The 17,253-nt window shown below is 44.4% G+C and overlaps 1 long non-coding RNA gene across 1 annotated transcript; it reads right to left on the reverse strand.

Annotated features, from left to right (window-relative positions):
* Nucleotides 1-3,226: 3,226 nt before the first annotated feature.
* On the reverse strand, nucleotides 3,227-15,583 carry LOC141418148 (uncharacterized). The gene is made up of 4 exons (XR_012442815.1): nucleotides 13,639-15,583; nucleotides 7,940-8,123; nucleotides 6,550-6,696; nucleotides 3,227-6,315 (listed from the first exon to the last, which is right to left on the reverse strand). It is a non-coding gene; the product is annotated as an uncharacterized lncRNA (long non-coding RNA).
* Between the last annotated feature and the right edge of the window lie 1,670 nt (nucleotides 15,584-17,253).

Consider the following 17,253-nt stretch of genomic DNA (forward strand, 5'->3'; position numbering starts at 1 on the left):
CGGTGGTTCATGCCTGTAATTCTAGCTACTCAGAAGGCGGAGATCAGGAGGATTGTAGTTCAAAGCCAACCTGGACAAATAGTTCGTGAGACCCTGTCTCAAAATAACCCTTCACAAAAAAGGACTGGTGGAGTGGTTTGAGGTATAGGCCCTGAGTTCAAACCCTAGTACTGCCGAAAAAAAAAATGCCCACCCCATTCTTCGGGACTAGCTGTCTGAGGCATTTAAATTTGGAGTCCCCCCAAAAACCTGCCCCCCTATCACATTAGGATGGATTGTTTCAACTCACATCCTCAGTTAAAAAAAAAAAAAAAAACCTCTGATGAAAAGGCTGTACTTTTAAATCTGATTATCTCAGTAAGAGAAAGCCAGGTCTGGGTTCCAGTGATTCATACTGAACAAATCACCTGCAAGTATCCCCAAAAAAATCCACAAAGAGAAACCTCTTCTGGACAGACCTAGCTCGGACCTTGGCCAGAGTTGTGTCACACCCACATCTAAAGCCATAGTGTGGAAAAACTGAGAGTCCAAAGGCTCAGATGTAGCATGATTCCATTCAGAAAATGGGAGACATCAGTCTGCCTGCCCAAAACAGTTTGAGGAACTGACACACCATGGGATCTTGTCAGCAAGTGGAGCTGAGATGGTGTGGAGGCAGCTTCTGACATCATCCAATGGTCACTCCCCTTTGCTATTCATGCCTTGTGTAATTCCCTCCCCTTGACTGAGCTGGACCAAGTGACTTGCTTCTAAGAAACAGCATATAGCAAAGGTGATGGGATGCAACTTGTGTTAGGGCACATATAACTGTCATTTGTCTTGTTGGTATTCTCCATTGCTTTTTTGAGCCCATAAACTTTGATGACACCACTTTAGAGAGTCCATCCAGGCAAGGAATTGGAAGCAGTCTCTGACCAACAAGCACAGAGGTTCTGAGTCCAATGTCTCACTAAGAACTGAACTATGAGCCTGCATGAGCGCTAAGCCTCCAGGTGATTACACCCCAGCTGACACTTCAATGTCAACCTTGTGAGACCCCAAAACAGGACTCAGACATGAGGCACCCACTAAGTTGGGCAATGTTTCCCAGTAATAGATACTCATATAGAGAGCTTCTGCAATAGCAAACGGCAAGGATACAATGCTACCCAGGATTTCGGGAGCAGTGAGTAAAGGCTTCCCCACATTTACTACCCTGCTTTCATCCTCTAGTGATGAAAAAGAGTATCGTGCTGCAGATTTTCCCATTCTTCATTGTAATTCCTCTTTTCCACAGGAACATTGTTGTTTTCTCATATAGGGTAGGTGTATGAAGAGTTTCTTTCACTCCTTATACACATTCCTTATATGCTTCCTTGATGGGGATTTGTTTTTGCTATTGATAAGGGTTGGTTTGTGCATGACACATTGCTTAGGGTCTCTCCTCAGTGTAGGTCCTCAGTTAGTTGAAGAGAGCAAAGGTCCTTGTGACTCAGAGCCTCACACAGCTACTCATACAGTGCCTGCTCTTGGAGGGTTTCTGTTTGGCATGACTTGCATAGTTTCTAAAATTGGAGCTGTGTGGAAAGGTTTTTCTTCTCAGTGAGATCTTTTTTTGTTACTTCCCTGTGCTCTGGATGCTCTGGTGATGGAAAAGGAAAGTACTCGCCCTATGCCAGTACTAGGCTTCTTACTGCTCTGGGTGCTCCAGTGCTGGGAGAGGTTACCTTGAAAGATCTGCATAAATGCCCAGCCACAGATGGGGTCCTCTGTGAATGCTGCTGTGTGTGAAGAGAACTTCTTTACAAATGAAGTTGTGCACCATGTCACATATGAAAATGTCATTTCCACCATTAATGGTTCTGTTGCTGGTGGTTTGGTTCACTTTCACATGTGGGGTTTCTACCTGGGATATGGCCAGCTATTCAGTCAGGAGAGTGCCATGGTCAGGGTGAGGGAGGATGGCTCATGCCATGTACCCCATAGTTTACCTGCTGGGTGACTAGAGGAGCTCGAGGAGCAGATCCCATGGGAAAGTGGTGGCAGTAATGACTACTGTTGAGTGAGGTGAGCACAAACCTCTTGCACGAGGCCTCCTGCTTACGTCCCAGCAATTCTATGAGCAGTGCTCCCTAGTCTGGGGGCCAGAATCCAGCGCCCCAGAAAACATTAACAGTTCACATAATGTAGATTGTGCTGAATTTACACATTGTCTTTTTTTTCAGGACTGGGGATCAAACCCAAGCCCTTGCACATGGTAAGCAAGTACTCCATTGAGCTACACCCCAGCCCAGGTCAGTTTTTAAATGTAACCTTTTTGTTAGTACTGGAGATTGAACCTGGGGGCCTCATGCATGCTAGGCAAGCCTTCTAACACTTAAGCGATTTCACTAGCCCCAAGTCACAGCTAGGATTACAGGCTTGAGCTACTGGTGCCTGGCCCCAAGACATTCTTTAAAAATAGGTAACAGACTTTAAACACAAGCTCATTCTGAAATACCAGATCTGGCAACTATGTGTTCAGTCTCATTTCCTGTCAAACTCTTTGGTTGGACAGCAAGATTGCAGCGCCATGATGGCAGTGTCTTAAAAGGGCCCAGAAACCCTGCCAGGTTACAAAAACCACTTTCCTGGCCATTATTTCTCTGTCTCATTTCTGCCTAAAGGATGATAGATGGCAAAACATAGTCTGAGAAGTGAGGCAAGTGCACACAGTTGTGGTAAATACACAGGTCTGCCCCTGAAGAGGTGTTCTGCACACCCTGGACAGCCAGTTAATTAGGACTATGATTGCTCTTTTGTCCAGGACGACATATTCCCTATAATTTACCAGTCTCCCTTTCTACTACCTCACACCCAAGTTATTTCTGTCCACATGTAGTACCCATTGAGCCCTCCAGGTCTTTTCCCTAGTGACCCTGCCTTGTTAGCTACCTATAGACAGCTGGAGAAATCCTGACTCCTCCTGGGGAATCAGAGACCTGCCTCCTAATTTAACAGATCACTCTATTGTTGCACAATGACTTCCTTTCTCTCAGAGTGAGCTCTGAAATAAAGACTACTTAATAGTCTTTAGCCTTTCAGTTTTTCCCAGCTCTCCAAACAGCAATACAAAGCAGGACAATGATTTTCTGCCTTCCTGTGCCCTGAGGCAGAGGCCTCTACCAATTCCATTTTTCAACCTACCCTAACAGAACCCCTAAGATTAAAGGTGACTTGATCAATAAGATCTTTATTATCACACAGTACAGACCAGACAAAGTAGGTATTCTCAGGGGAGGGAGATTTGTGGGCTCATTGGATAGCATAAGGATTACATGCAGACCTGACCATACCCATGATGAATGTGCATCTTCCAGTGAAGAATAAAGTGGATTCTCCTAGAGAGGCCCCTTGACCAATCGTCTGAAGCAATGGGAAGCCATTCAAGTGGGCATAGGACAATCCTGATTCCCTCCAGGAAAGGGGAAGATGAAGACCAGGAAACTTTTACCCCATAAATGAGGAGTGTACTGCTACAAATATTTGGGTCCAGACAGGATGGAAAGTAGTTATGTCTTCTACCCGATGGTCCAGGGGTGAGATGATTTTGCCCAAGTTTCTGGGCTGATATAGAGGAGCATTTGAAGGCTTTCACTCTCAGTGGTACATGTAGATAATTTTTCTGGAGTGGGGATTCTGCTGCATGAAGTTTGACTTAGCTGAAGATTTTCTCACAAAGACCACTTGCATTAGGCTCCATTCAAGTATGAATCCTTTCATGGTAAGCAAGGTTACAAGGATGACATTAACGTGGACAATATGGACTCATGTCAAGACATGATTACGTCAGGACGTGCCAGCATATGAAGCAAGAGCTTGAGGACATACCCATTCAAACAGAACACCCATATACACCCAAGGGTGTAACCAATCTGTTACGCTGCAGGACAGACTATGCCCATGAACCATACACCCGTTGACACTATAAAAGCTGACCAGCTGGACTTGACCACCAGAGCACACTTCTCTTCATCCTTCACACTCAAGCAGTGCCAAGGGACCATTCCTGCGTGCCTCTCCTTGGCAGTCTTCTCCCCACTCTGGCAGGCTACTTTCCTCTGTTCTTGATCTCCTGTGTCACAGCACTGGTCAACCATGACCAGTAACTTACAGCTCTGGCTACCTGCTACAGGTCAGATGCCCAGCTCCCGAGTCCGTTCACCATGGTCGCTTTTTTCCCAGCTGCCTTACTGTGGATCTGAGTGCTCCCCAGAGGCTGCCGCCAGTGAGCTCTCCTCTTCTCTTTCACAAGAACCTGCTTTTGGTTGGTGACGCTTCCCCAAGGATCCCTTCTCCCCTTTGATAAGCCCTTAATGTGTTAACTGAACTTGTGGCTCTGGGTCCTTCTTCATGTGTGTTGCTGGCCACACACATGTGGTTGAATGCTGCAATTGAGTGCATGCTTTCAGGGGTCTATTCACTACAAAGACCTGCTGAATAATTTCCCACATTGGCTACATCACATTTATAAGGCCTTTCTCCAGCAAGAACTCTATGGTGTTAAACCATGGAGTTTTTTTTTTAGTGGTGCTGGGGTTTAAACTCTGGGCTTGCTAGACAGGTGCTCTACCATTTGAGCCACTGCACCAGGGCTTTTCTTGTATGTGAACTCTGGTGACAAACCAAGTGGAAGTTATTGCTGAAGGCTTTACCACATTTCCATTGATAAGCGAGGCTAAACTTTGGGCTAAAGGATCTCTCACATTCACTGCACTTATAAGGCCTTTCTCCAATGTGAACTTTATAGTGTTTAATGAGAATGGACTTTGGCTAAAGTAATTCCTACATTCATTACACTCATAAGGCCATTCTTTTATGTGAACTCTGCAGTACTGTGTGAGACAGGAGCTGTGAGTCAAGGATTTCACACATTCACTACACTCACAGAGCCTTGCTCCAGTGTGAATTCTGTGCTGAACCAGGCTGGAGCTGTCAAGACTTTTATACACTCACTGCACTCACAGGGCTTCTGCCCAGTGGGAAGTTTCTGGCACTGAATGAGAGTAGAGATATTGCTGAAGGATTTCTCATATTCACTCCATTCAAAAAGTCATTCTCAACTGGACGCTGATGGCTCATGCCAGCAATCCTAGCTACTTAAGAGGCAGAGATCTATAGGATCTCAGTTCAAAGCCAGCCCCAGCAAATAGTTTGTGAGATCTTATCTCAAAAAAAAAAAAAAAACCATCACAAAAAAGAACCGGTGGAGTGGCTCAATGTGCAGACTCTGAGTTCAAACCCCAGTACTGGAGAAAAAAAAAAAGGTTGTTCTTCAGTGTGAACTTTTTAATGTTGAGGGGGGTGGTGTTGTGGAAGGATGCTATATGAAATGCGGGACTCTGAGGCAATTAGCAGGAAGCAACGTTTTATTGTGCCAGCACAGACTCAGTGGACTCATGTCCAAAGGCTTGAGCCCTGAGAACAAAGGAGTCTCACCTATATACCCTTATATACCCTTGCAAGCAGGTTACAGAAGCAAAAAGCAAGGTCTAATCCATATATGGTTATATTTAATTTTATTGTCTACTTTATGCTAGTGCTATGTGACTTTCCCCTCCCTGGTGCTACCTGACCTTCCTCATGTTCAGATTTCTCAAGTTTTATTTCTCTGCTATGCCATCCCAACCTTCCTGCTACTTTCTCAGGACTCAGGCCTAGTCTGCTTTCTTCTGATCCTCCTCCCTGCTAAAGTGGGAACTTTGGCTGAAGTCTCTTCCACATTTGCTGCCCTCAAAAGGCCATTCTATGGTGTGAATTTTCTGGTGCTGAACAAGGTTGGAGTTACTGTTGAAAGCTCTTCCACACTCACTGCACTCATACAGTTTTCCTCCAGTATGAACTCTCCAGTGCTGAATGAGAGCAGAGCTCTGGCTGAAGGCTTTTCCACACTGATTGCATACTTGGATGTGAACTTTCTGGTGCAGAAGGAAATTAGAAGTTTTGCAGAAGGCTCTTCCACACTTGAAGCATTGAAAAGGCCTTTATCCAGCGTGAATCTTGTGCTTCTGAGTGAGGTGTGACTTATTTTCTGAGTGAAGGCATTCCCACATTCGTGGTACTCAAAGTGTTTCTTCCAAGTGCACTCTCTGAGGATGAACAAGTGTGACTTTGCAGCTAAAGTCTTCCCCACATCCACTGCACTCAGAATATCTTACTCTAGTATGAAATCTCTGGTACTTCTTCAGTTTAGATCCTGCCTATGAAATGTGTCCAATGGGTGGGGCTGCCTCCTGGATAGACATGCGGATCCTGGAGACTCATGGTGATGGTTCCACATCTGGGGAGCCCAAGGGTCTGGAAAATAGAATCATAGCTGAAGGACAGACTGCAGGAGGCCAAGGAGACACTTCTCCTCCCTAGGGAATGCTGGTCTGCATCTGAAAGGCATCTCTACCCTCAGGCAATACACGAAGAAAAAAGCTATGAAACCCACTCCCCACCCTGACCCATGGGATCATTGTTTTCCTGGTCCCCCTGCATTCTCCAATATGCAGTCTTTCTCTTCTCTATAAATAAAATTTTTCTGACCTCTGCTGTTGGGGTCTATCTGGGCTTTCATTCTCAGAGCAGGTTCAAGAACGCTGAGCACCTGAAATTCCTGCACGTGTCATCCGTGCATCTTATTTGGCGATGCACAAAGGGACCGGCTGTCACCTGAGGTTGGTATAGGTTGTGCTGAAATGAGAAAAACTGCCTAGGAATGTGACCATGAGCATCCAGCACTCTGATGGAGTCTGTTTTCCAGGAGAGCCCCCCCCCCATCACCACCATAGCCTAGAGCCTAGTTATGGTGGAACTCTCAGGTCGACCTTTCTCTCTCTCTCTCTCTCTCTCTCTCTCTCTCTCTGTCTTGTTAAGGAAGGTTTTTCTCCCTTGGGAAACTGAGGAAATGCTCCAAGCCCATTGCAGCTGTAAGGCAGGCAATCTGAGAGAACTCAGATGCCAGCTGGGAGTTTATACCAGACTGCCAATGCTATGTGGGCAGACCCAGACTTCAGTGCACCGAGGCTTTTTTTTTCCCTCTCATTAAACTCTAACTCTCTCTCTCTCAAGATCTGACCTGCTTAAGAGGAGGTCTGAAAACAGCTGGTGGAAAGGAAAGCTTGTCTTCAAGCCATAAAAGGTGTTCTGGCCGGGGTACTCCCCAGTTTCACCCAAAGGCTGGAGACTCAACTTCCTGACCCACCCTGAGTCTCCAAAGGCAGCTAAGTCTCGGACCCCTCCAGCCATGTCTGCAGCAAACAGACAATCAGATCTCTATACTTCCTTCTTGGTTTCCATGGCCTGAGAGTGAAGGTTACGCCTTGCTTCCAGTGCTCCAGTTCTGCCCTTGGGGGCAGGATCGACCTGGACAGCAGTGGTAACCATGCGTTAAGCCAGAAAACTCTCTTTTCCCCCAATCTTCAGCCTCTCCTTCCTCTTTCCCAGGAAGTTCAGGATGAGTGTCCCCCTGTCCCCTAAACAGCAGTGAGCTTCTTTCTTCAGGGAGTTTGGGAAAATCCCTACAGGCACCAGAAAGTGCTAGTCTCCAATTTAGGCTTAACTGTCTTTGTCAAGCATCAGGTTAACTGGTTAAACTGGTTCCGCAGCCTGCCCTCAGGGAAAGAAAAAAAAAAAAAAACCAGTTAAAAGGCAGAGACCTCAGGTCCAGGTCTTCTCCATTTTTGCCCCTTACCAGAGCAAAAGCCTTCAGATGCTCTCTCTCTCTCTCTCTCTCTCTCTCTCTCCCTCTCTCTCTTTTCATAAAAAGCACATATGCCTCACAGGATATATAGGGGGACAAAGTCTACTTCATCAGGAGTCCCCATCCACAACTCTACAGGGGTCCTCCCTCTGACTATGCAAGCCCTCTTGGTTACTTTGATAGAGTTATTTTTAAATTACAAGTCTTCACCTGGTAGAGGAGAACCAGACCTACCTGGGTCACACAGCAAACAGGCAAGTCAAAATAGATAAGAGATTGGTCAAAGGTCATTTCATGGGGGTGGCTGCACCTGCAATATCTGGAAATCCTCCATGACCTTAGCCACAGGTGGCAGTGGAAGGAGCAAGGGAGAGAGGGACGCCCTCTCCCAGTAGAGTTTCTCCTCATCTGGGGATGCCTAGATAAAAGGAGAAACCTCTGTTAAGGTGACCAATTTTCACTTGTTTCCTTTTTTTTAGATGGGGAATCAAGCCTCAAGGATCCAGGAAGGATCCCTCCTTGCCTGCTTATTAAAATATTGGAAAGATCTTGATCCAGAAAGTCTTCAGCAAAAGTGGCTCAAATTTTACTGCACCCAGGCTTGGCAACAATATCCTCTGGTAGATGAAGAAAAATGGCCAGAAGGAGGGAGCATTATTTATAATACTATTCTTCAATTAGATATGTTCTGTAAAAAGGAAGGAAAGTGGATTGAAGTTCCATATGTTCAACTGTTCTTTTTCCTAAGAGACCACCCAGAATGGCTAAACAAATGCAGGCTAGATACCCAGACCATGGTAACCCTTTTCAAAAAGCCCCCAAACTCCCTTGAACCAAAAAACCCATCTAATGCTCCATCAGCTCCCCCTCTCCCCCCTTACCTAGCTACCTCACACACTAGACACCATCCCACAGGACTCTACCCCCTCCAGTTAATTCCTGGAGGGGATAGGGCTCACGTTCCTTTTATAGTGAGTGAACTTAAAGAAATAAAAAAGATTTAGGAAATTACACAAAAAACCCAGATCAGTACATCCAGGCATTTAGAGAAGTCAGCCAAAACTTTGAACTGACCTGGAAAGATGTAATGCTATTGCTATCTCAGACCCTTACTTCTTTGGAGAAACAGTGGGTACTATATCAGGCAATCACAGCTGGAGACAATTATCACTTAGATAAAAGTGGCCCTACAGGCCTGTCTCAGACTGGGCCCTCACAGGAGGAGGAGGGGGAGGGAGAAGAAAGACAAAGGCATTGGATACCTAAAAGGGAACCTCAATTCCCAATTCCAACAGGAGATTAGGCAGTACCTAGGTATGAGCCCAAGTGGGACCCTGAAAATGACAAGGATGAATGGAGTCATAACCATTTCATCCACTGCATTCTTGAGGGTCTAAGGAAAGCCAAGGTAAAACCTCTTAATTACTCCCAAGTCACAGCTATACAGCAAGGACCCTTAGAAACCCCAGTAGTTTTCCTACAGATATTTAAAAATCCTTTACAAAAGCATACCAACATTGTACTGGAGTCACAGGAAGAGGAAATCATCCTAAAAGATAAATTTCTAACACAGCACCAGATATCCGTAAAAAGCTTCAGAAACTGGTGGTTGAAGGGAGCATAGATCTGGACCAATTGGTCTGTGTAGCCACATCCGTATACTATAATAGGGACTTAGAAAAAGAAAAGAAGAACTTGGAAAAGGAAAAGAGAAGAGATAAGTGGCAGGAGGCTCTGATCGCAGTGATCAGAGAGGCTTTCCTGGGGCAAAATCCAAACCCAAGGATATGCTTTCAATGTTGACAGGCAGGCCATTTTAGGAGGGAGTGTCCCCAGAGAAAGCTACCTCCAGGACCCTGCCCCATTTGTCAGGGAAAACTGGAAGGCACACTGTCCCCACTTCTCAGGGGAACCGAGGTCAGAGCCTCCCACCCAATGATGGGTCCTGGGTCCTCCCATACAGGCTCCTGTAACCACCATAAAATCGGGAGCCCCGAGTTTTATTCACTATTGAAAAGCACAAGGTCAGCCTCCTTATGGTTACTGGAGCCAGCATCTCAGCTATTCCTTTCTCTCCCGGACCCATGTCCTCCAAAAAAATTACTGTTCAGGGCATATCAGGCCCTGAACATTATTTCACTAGGCCTTTAGTCTGATCCTGGGGAGATTTCCATTTCTGTCACTCCTTTTTAATTGTCCCAGAAACTCCTACTCCTCTGCTAGGGCAAGACCTTCTATCTAAATTGGGGGTACAGCTCCTTTTACCCCCAGGAGAGTACTTTTGCTTGCCCCTAATAGAGGAACAAGTAGACCCCACTTGTGTGGATGGATGGACACACTGTGGGCTGGGTACAAACAGCTGTCTCAGTCCTAATTCATCTCAAGGACACTTTCTGGTTTCCCAATCAAAAACAATATCTTTTAAAGCCAGAAGTTAAGGAGGGGCTAATTCCCATAATCAAAGGCTTAAAGAGACAGGGACTGCTAATAGAATGCTCCAGCCCATATAATACTCCTATTCTCTGTGTCAGGAAGGGACCTAAAAAATGGAGGCTAGTCCAGGATCTCCACCTGATCAACGAAACAGTAGTGCCTCTCCACCCTGTAGTTCCAAATCCCTATACGTTTTTAGTCCAAATACCTCTAGGTACTGCTTAATACTCTGTCCTGGATTTAAAAGATGCCTTCCTTTGCATTCCCTTACACCCTAAAAGTCAACCTATCTTTGCCTTTGAGGACCCCACAAGAAAGTCTGGACAGGTCACTTGGACTGTCCTCCCCCAGGGATTCAGAGACAGCTCCCACCTCTTTGGGTTAGCTCTAACCCAAGACTTGGCAGAGTGGCAATATCCACAAGATACTCTGCTACAATATGTAGATGACCTCCTGCTCTGTGGACCAAGTGAGCCTGTCATTTCACAAGCCACTGAAGACTTAAACTTCTTAGCAGATAGAGGATATAAAATCTCTAAAGAAAAAGCCCAAATGTGTCAGTCTTGGGTTACATATTTAGGTCTTGTCCTGGAGAAAGGAATGAGGTCTCTAGGAAAAGATAGAATGCATCCAATCCTGATGTTTCCTCAACCTAAAACTCTAAAGCAATTGAGGGTCTTTTTGGGGGTCACAGGATACTACAGAATTTGGATCCTGGGATATGCAGACCTAGCCAGGCCCTTATATCAAATCCTTAAGGAAGCACAGAAGGATACCCAGCCCTTTATTGAATAGGATGACAAGTCAGAAAATTCATTCCACCAGTTAAAAAAGGCTCTTATGATAGCTTCCACCCTTGATCTCCCAGTACAAGACAAGTTTCAATTATATGTCTATGAAAAGGGAGGACTGGCCTTGGGCATGGTGACTCAGCTCTGGGGCATCACTCCCCAGCCAGTAGGCTACTTAAGCAAAGAGTTAGATCAGGTAGCCAAGGGATGGCTCCTTCCCCCAGAGAGACCACATTATCAGTCAGAGGAAAGTAAGCAAGCCTCAGACCAAGGGTACCAGTTAGATCACCGAGGCTGGTGGGTGTCCCCTGGAGGAAAGTTATGGCTCCCTGAGGCACTCCAGTGGAAAATTCTTAAGACTCTCCACCAACTCTATCATTTGGGCTGAGACAATACTTTGGTTTTGGTCAACAAAATGTTTGGGGGACCTAAATTAAGAGACAATGCCCAACAAGTTGTACAGGGATGTGAAATGTGCCAAAAAAAAATCCCAATAATACAAGACACCAGGTACCAGGAGCACAGAGACAGGGATCCTATCCTGGGGAAGACTGGCAACTAGACTTTACCCATATGCCAGGGGGACCAAAATAAAAACTACTGTTAGTATTTGTGGATACATTCACTGGGTGGGTGGAGGCTTTTCCTTGCAGTACAGAACATGCTAGGGAAGTGGTCTGAGTTCTAATCACAGAAATAATCCCTCGCTTGCCCTCCCCAACATCCTTCAAAGTCATAATGGGCCTGCATTTAAGGAAGAAGTAACTCAGGGACTTTCTAGAGCACTAGGCATAGAATACTACCTCCAGTGTGCCTGGCATCCCCAATCATCTGGAAAAGAAGAAAAAACAAATGAATTTTTAAAAAGACACCTGGCTAAATTGGCCCAAGAAACCCACTTCCCCTGGACCAAGCTCCTCCCTATTGCTCTCATCAGGCTCAGAAACACTCCGGACAAGCAGGGACTGACCACTTTTGAATCTCTATATGGCAGGCCCTTCCTAACCAATGAGCTCCTTCTTGACCAAGAGACAGCTCAGTTAATTTCCCATGTCACTCAACTTGCTAAATTCCAACAAGCACTCTCAGAGATCAACAAGCCACCCCAAGGGAGGATATACAGGGACCCCCTCTCTTTTGCCCTGGTGACCTAGTCCTAATAAAGTCTCCAAATCCAACCCAGAACTTAAACACCCCGCTCTGGGAGGGGCCATATCCAGTCATTCTGTCTACTCTGACTGCAGTGCGAGTGGCTGGCCTGGATTCCTGGATCCATTACTCAAGAGTCAAGAGCTGGAATTCGTCTGCAAACATCACATCTCCACCTCCAGACCCAGAATTGGAGCCTGCCTTCTTCTCATGTGAACCTTTGGATGGATTAAAACTGCTGTTTAAAAAGAAAATGCCTACAGACACAGATAAGTCATCTTCATAAGCCTTTATCCAAACCTCCAATACTTCCTAATGGGTCTATTCATTCTGCTTGTAATTACTTTCGGAATAGGATTAGCAGCTACAGCTCCCTCTACTTGGACTAGAGCCCCAAAAGACAGCATCAGCATGTTCCTTTTATTTGCTAACTATATTGCTATGGGGCTTGGTCTTCTGGGTACACTAGCACCCTCATATGAGAAGAGCTATAGCCCTTCATGGAAAACCAATGGGTTCTTAAATCTCTCTTGAGTATTTACCCTTCCAAAATTTCCACTAAAGGACTCCTAGGTTTGCTATGAGAGACCGATAGCCGCTCACCTGTCAGCATGGGTCCTATTAAATTTCACTCAGGGTCCCTTCCCTTCTTTGATATTCAGGCCAGGTAACTTCTCCTATGACATGGTTCCTCTTACAGGGGTCTCATGGAAGAACCAGCCTACTATGTCTTACTCTTGGCTTGGGTTCATTTCTCAGACAAAAATTTGTATGTTTAACGTTTCTGTCTCAGACAACTATATACTGGCTTGTCATTTGTCAATTAAAGACCTAGGGCCTACATCCCAAAAAGACATTTTTGACTTCACCACCCTTAAAAATGACTATCATCTTACAGCCAGCTGCTGCTGTATGAATAACTTTAAGAGCCCACTTTTCTGAGTCCCGATATGCTCATATGCTGATGTTTGTAATGAGCCTTGTCTCCGAGCTAAATAAGTCTTCAAACCTCACTGGTAAAAACTCTTATTGCATACTTACTACTGGTCATCACAAATATATCTTAACAAAATATATGACAGGATTAGGAAAACTGTATAACTCTACCTTTCCACCCCCTGTGCCTCATCTTTTACCAGCAGTCTTAATGTCTCTGACTACTTGTTTCCAGGAGACACCTCCCAGGCCCAAGGTAACAACACCCCAGGTATTTTATATCTTGAGGAAGGATATCTCTTTGTAAGAAGGTCATGGAAAAAGGACCAGGTATGGGGGCTGCCATGTCTACAACCAAACCATATTAGAGGATATTGGGAAATTACCCAACTAATACCTAATCCTGAACATATCTCTTTTTGGAATAATACTATAATACAATTGTTGCGAGCGCCTATCGGTTCAATTGAGTACAGAGAGACAGTACTCAGGAGACTCTTATTTCAGAGAACAGGGTTTTTATTCAAACAAATTCACATGGCACTTTCCTATGGATCCTATTGCCTGTCTCTACTACCCTAGCCAGCCAAGAATTACTCAGACCTTCCCCCAAGTCTCGCTCACCTTGCTACATCTTCTCAGCCAATGAAGGGGGAATGTGTAGCTGTGCCCCAGGGGATCCTCACAGCCACCTTCAGTGCAGGTCCAGTTCACGGTTCACCGGCGACATCCAGTGGTCGTCGGGAGAAGTGGCACACTCACAAGCGGCGGCTGCCTCTACGTCAGGGTCCCAGGTGGACTCCTGACAGTGTGGTCTCTGATGGCAAGGAGGTGAGCAAGGCTTTGGGTTCTGGCCTGAGTTTATATACCCTGTGGTGACCTCACCACTTCTGTTATCCACACTGTCACCTTAGGTCTGGCTTATTAGCATATCAGCTGCTACCTTAGGATGGCTTATTAGCATATCAGCTTGTCACACTCTGGCTGGCTTCTGAGTCATAACACGCACTAGCTAATACTTCATTTCAACAATTTTTTTCATGCTTTAACACAATACAATCCATCAATACAATAACAATCTTATATGTGTTTACCACAACAATCCTTCAATACAACAACAATCTTATATGTGTTCATCACAGTCCACCCCCTGAGTCCTTGAGGTCCTAGTCTTCAGCCTAGAGCCTCAGGGATGAGTTCCATGGTGAACTGGAAGAGTTAATTAGCATCACAAAAGGGAACAATTCCCCTTTTGTGTCCATGTGAAAGCTGCAAAAAGCCTTTTCCCAACCAATGGGATGCCAATGTCCTGTATAGCATGCTGCATAGTGTTCATTTGTCCAGTAGTGACACGTGCCCAGTCTGGCATACATGTGGAAATGGACAAGTGTCACCACTGGGCAGAAGTGGGAAACAATGAAGAAGGTGAGGAATCCTGTTGTTGGTGGATGTGGGTGAATCTCCTCTGCAGCCCATTCTTGTAAGTATGTCCATGCAGTCCATTGTGTCGATGGGGGAATAGTGTAAATGTCACCCCCTGGTCTGCAAGCTGGTGTTCTGTCTTTTGCCAAGTTGGACCAATGTCCAGGTTTCCACTGTAATATTACATCGTCCTCGAAGTCCACGGCCTTCAGTTGATTGTTGATGATTCTTGTGCTGGTGCCTGCTCCTACATCTGATTGTGGTTGTGGAGGTCCAGCGTTGAGTCTGAAGATTGCCTTGTGTCTGTTGATGAAGGTTCCCAGTGCTGAGTAGCATAGGGTTCCCTCATTGGAAATGATGACACACATTGCAGGTGAATTGAAGGCAGGTCCTAGTTCCACTGGATCAATGGGCTGTCCATCTGGATCACATATGATTGGAGGCCGGGGAGGGCTTCTTCTGTTTCTTGAGATGTTGAAGTTGTTCATTGTCCAGAAGGAGTTGATAGTGTCTCTTGTGTGATTATTAGTTGTGTATCTACAGGAGTGTGGGGCGTGGGCCTGACTATTTGTATTTGTTTTGGTGTGTGAGGAATTACACAAGGAATGAATGGAATATACTGCAAGCACGATGGTAAAAAGTGTGATGGGCCTGTATGTCTTGCAGCCTGCCAAATATCCCTATGTTAGTCCTACTAGATAGAAGAACAGAGTAAGGAAGAGATCGTTCAGCATTATTTACCAAAGCTTATAAAATCTATATCTGTCAATAGTAAAAGACTTCAAGATTAAGAATAAGAATAAGAGGAGTGTGTATGTGATAGAAAATGTTATTCCTAAGACTGTAAGAATTATTTCTGGTTTAAGCATATAGCTCCAAACTGAAGGATATGTGTGCACTCATTGTGAGAGGTGCAAACTTATCCAGTATGTAAGGAGGGTGCCTACCACTTGGTAGTGGTGTTCGTGCCCATAAGTGTTGTGAGGGTTTAGATCATGTTTTAAGATGTGTCTTAGGAATTCTCTGTATGTATCTTGCCTTTGTCATCCATTATATATTGCAAATCTAGCCTTGCAAAATCTACACTCATCATTGGTATATAATCTTAACATCCTATTAATAACCAAATAAGTATCTGTATGTATTGCATATGTGTGGTAGAGGTGGTTCCAAGTTATTTCTTTAAAATAATTTCCTCCAAGGGTTTGAGAGTTCCATGTCCTCCCATTATTCATATATTTGTAATCTAAGGCGTGGAAGCTGTGCATTGTTGTGGGCAATTAGTTTCCAAATTGTCAAATCAGCATTTTTCTTTTAAGAATGCCTGCAATATAGGGAAAGTAGTTTTATTGCTATAACCAATATAAGTATGAGCACTGCATAGTGCCATAAATCTCTTAGCTACCTAAGGGGTTCCAAGAGGTGATACAAGAAATATCAAATTTCACCAGTCTTATTAACACATCTCCTGCTGAGCAGTGAGAGGGTATATATTTATGGTGGATGAATGCCATTGTATCTGTCTCAGCCAAGTACATTGCCTTCTTTATTTCTACCAATTGTTTGTCCATGTGCTCAAATTCCTTATGGACTACATCATTCATGTTTACAAATTGTTTTGCATTTCTATGTATGAATTCCTTCTTAATATCTAATTGTCAGTTGGCTTCCTTTGCCATTGCTTCTTCTCTTGCTAAAACATCTGGAGCTGCTGCTTGTGAAAATGAGAAATAATGTTGTGTGGATACTACTCTTCTATCCCAGACCTGTCTCGAATAAATAGTACTAGTGAAAATTGGATTTGGTTGATGTCTGAAGGTGACATTGATTTTGTATGCATTCTCTAGGATAATGTATCCTTCTGGTCTTTCTTGGGTTCGGTCAATGCAGGTATCATGGGTTTTGTCCTGAGCCTGATTATCAATCATTGACATATTTCTCTACCAATACTGTATGGTGTGATTATCACCTGAGCATATTAAAAATATATTGTTCCCTAGGGAAGTGGCTGTATCTCTAAGGGGTATTATTACTAAGTCTAATTCATGTATGGTATGCAACATGGGTTCTGATATAATATATATATATATTTTGTGTGATAGGTATTGCCCTGTCTCTTGGATAAAAGTATGTAGTATTAACAGGTTTATCGTCCACTAATAAAAGTGTGGATCATGGTATTACAAATTTATCTCCTAACTTTCTTGGGACTGTCATTGTGTAGTGGGCTAAGAGTGCATTGTCTGAGAAAATTTGTAAGAGATGAAGCTCACAATATCCATCTACACAACTTGAATGGTATCTGTCATTTAATATAGTTTTAAAATGCATTGTTTCCCTTCTGTGACCTGTTTGGAACAATATCCTAATTTCATCCATCATGACATCTAAGGATTGTTGGGCCTTAAGACATTCTATTTCATGTTCCTGCAGGATTAATTGTTCTTTAAGCCACTGAAATCTTCCTATTGCCAACTTGTCAGACTGAAGCTGAGCGTTCTTGATGGACTCTATTTCTAGTTGTAAGTGATGTACTATTTGTGTTAATTGACTCAGACCTCTTGATAGGGATTCTATTGCCTCAGCCTGGTGTTTTGTAACCTGTTTTAGGTCATCCAGGGCTATGAAAAGTGGTGCTGTTAAGGTTGTCGTTACCACAGTTGCTACCACAGCTGTGATGACACCTGCCATAAAGAACTGTAAGGGCTTCCTTTTCAGTGGGCTTAGGCCATTTAGTTTTAACCCTTTACATTTCATTTCCTTAGGCAACGTATTATTGAGATTTAGTGTGAGTGTAAGCTCTCTTATCCTGGGGTT

The sequence above is a fragment of the Castor canadensis genome, chromosome 16 (genome assembly GCF_047511655.1).
Source record: "Castor canadensis chromosome 16, mCasCan1.hap1v2, whole genome shotgun sequence".
In the NCBI taxonomy this organism is placed as follows: Eukaryota; Metazoa; Chordata; class Mammalia; order Rodentia; family Castoridae; genus Castor; species Castor canadensis.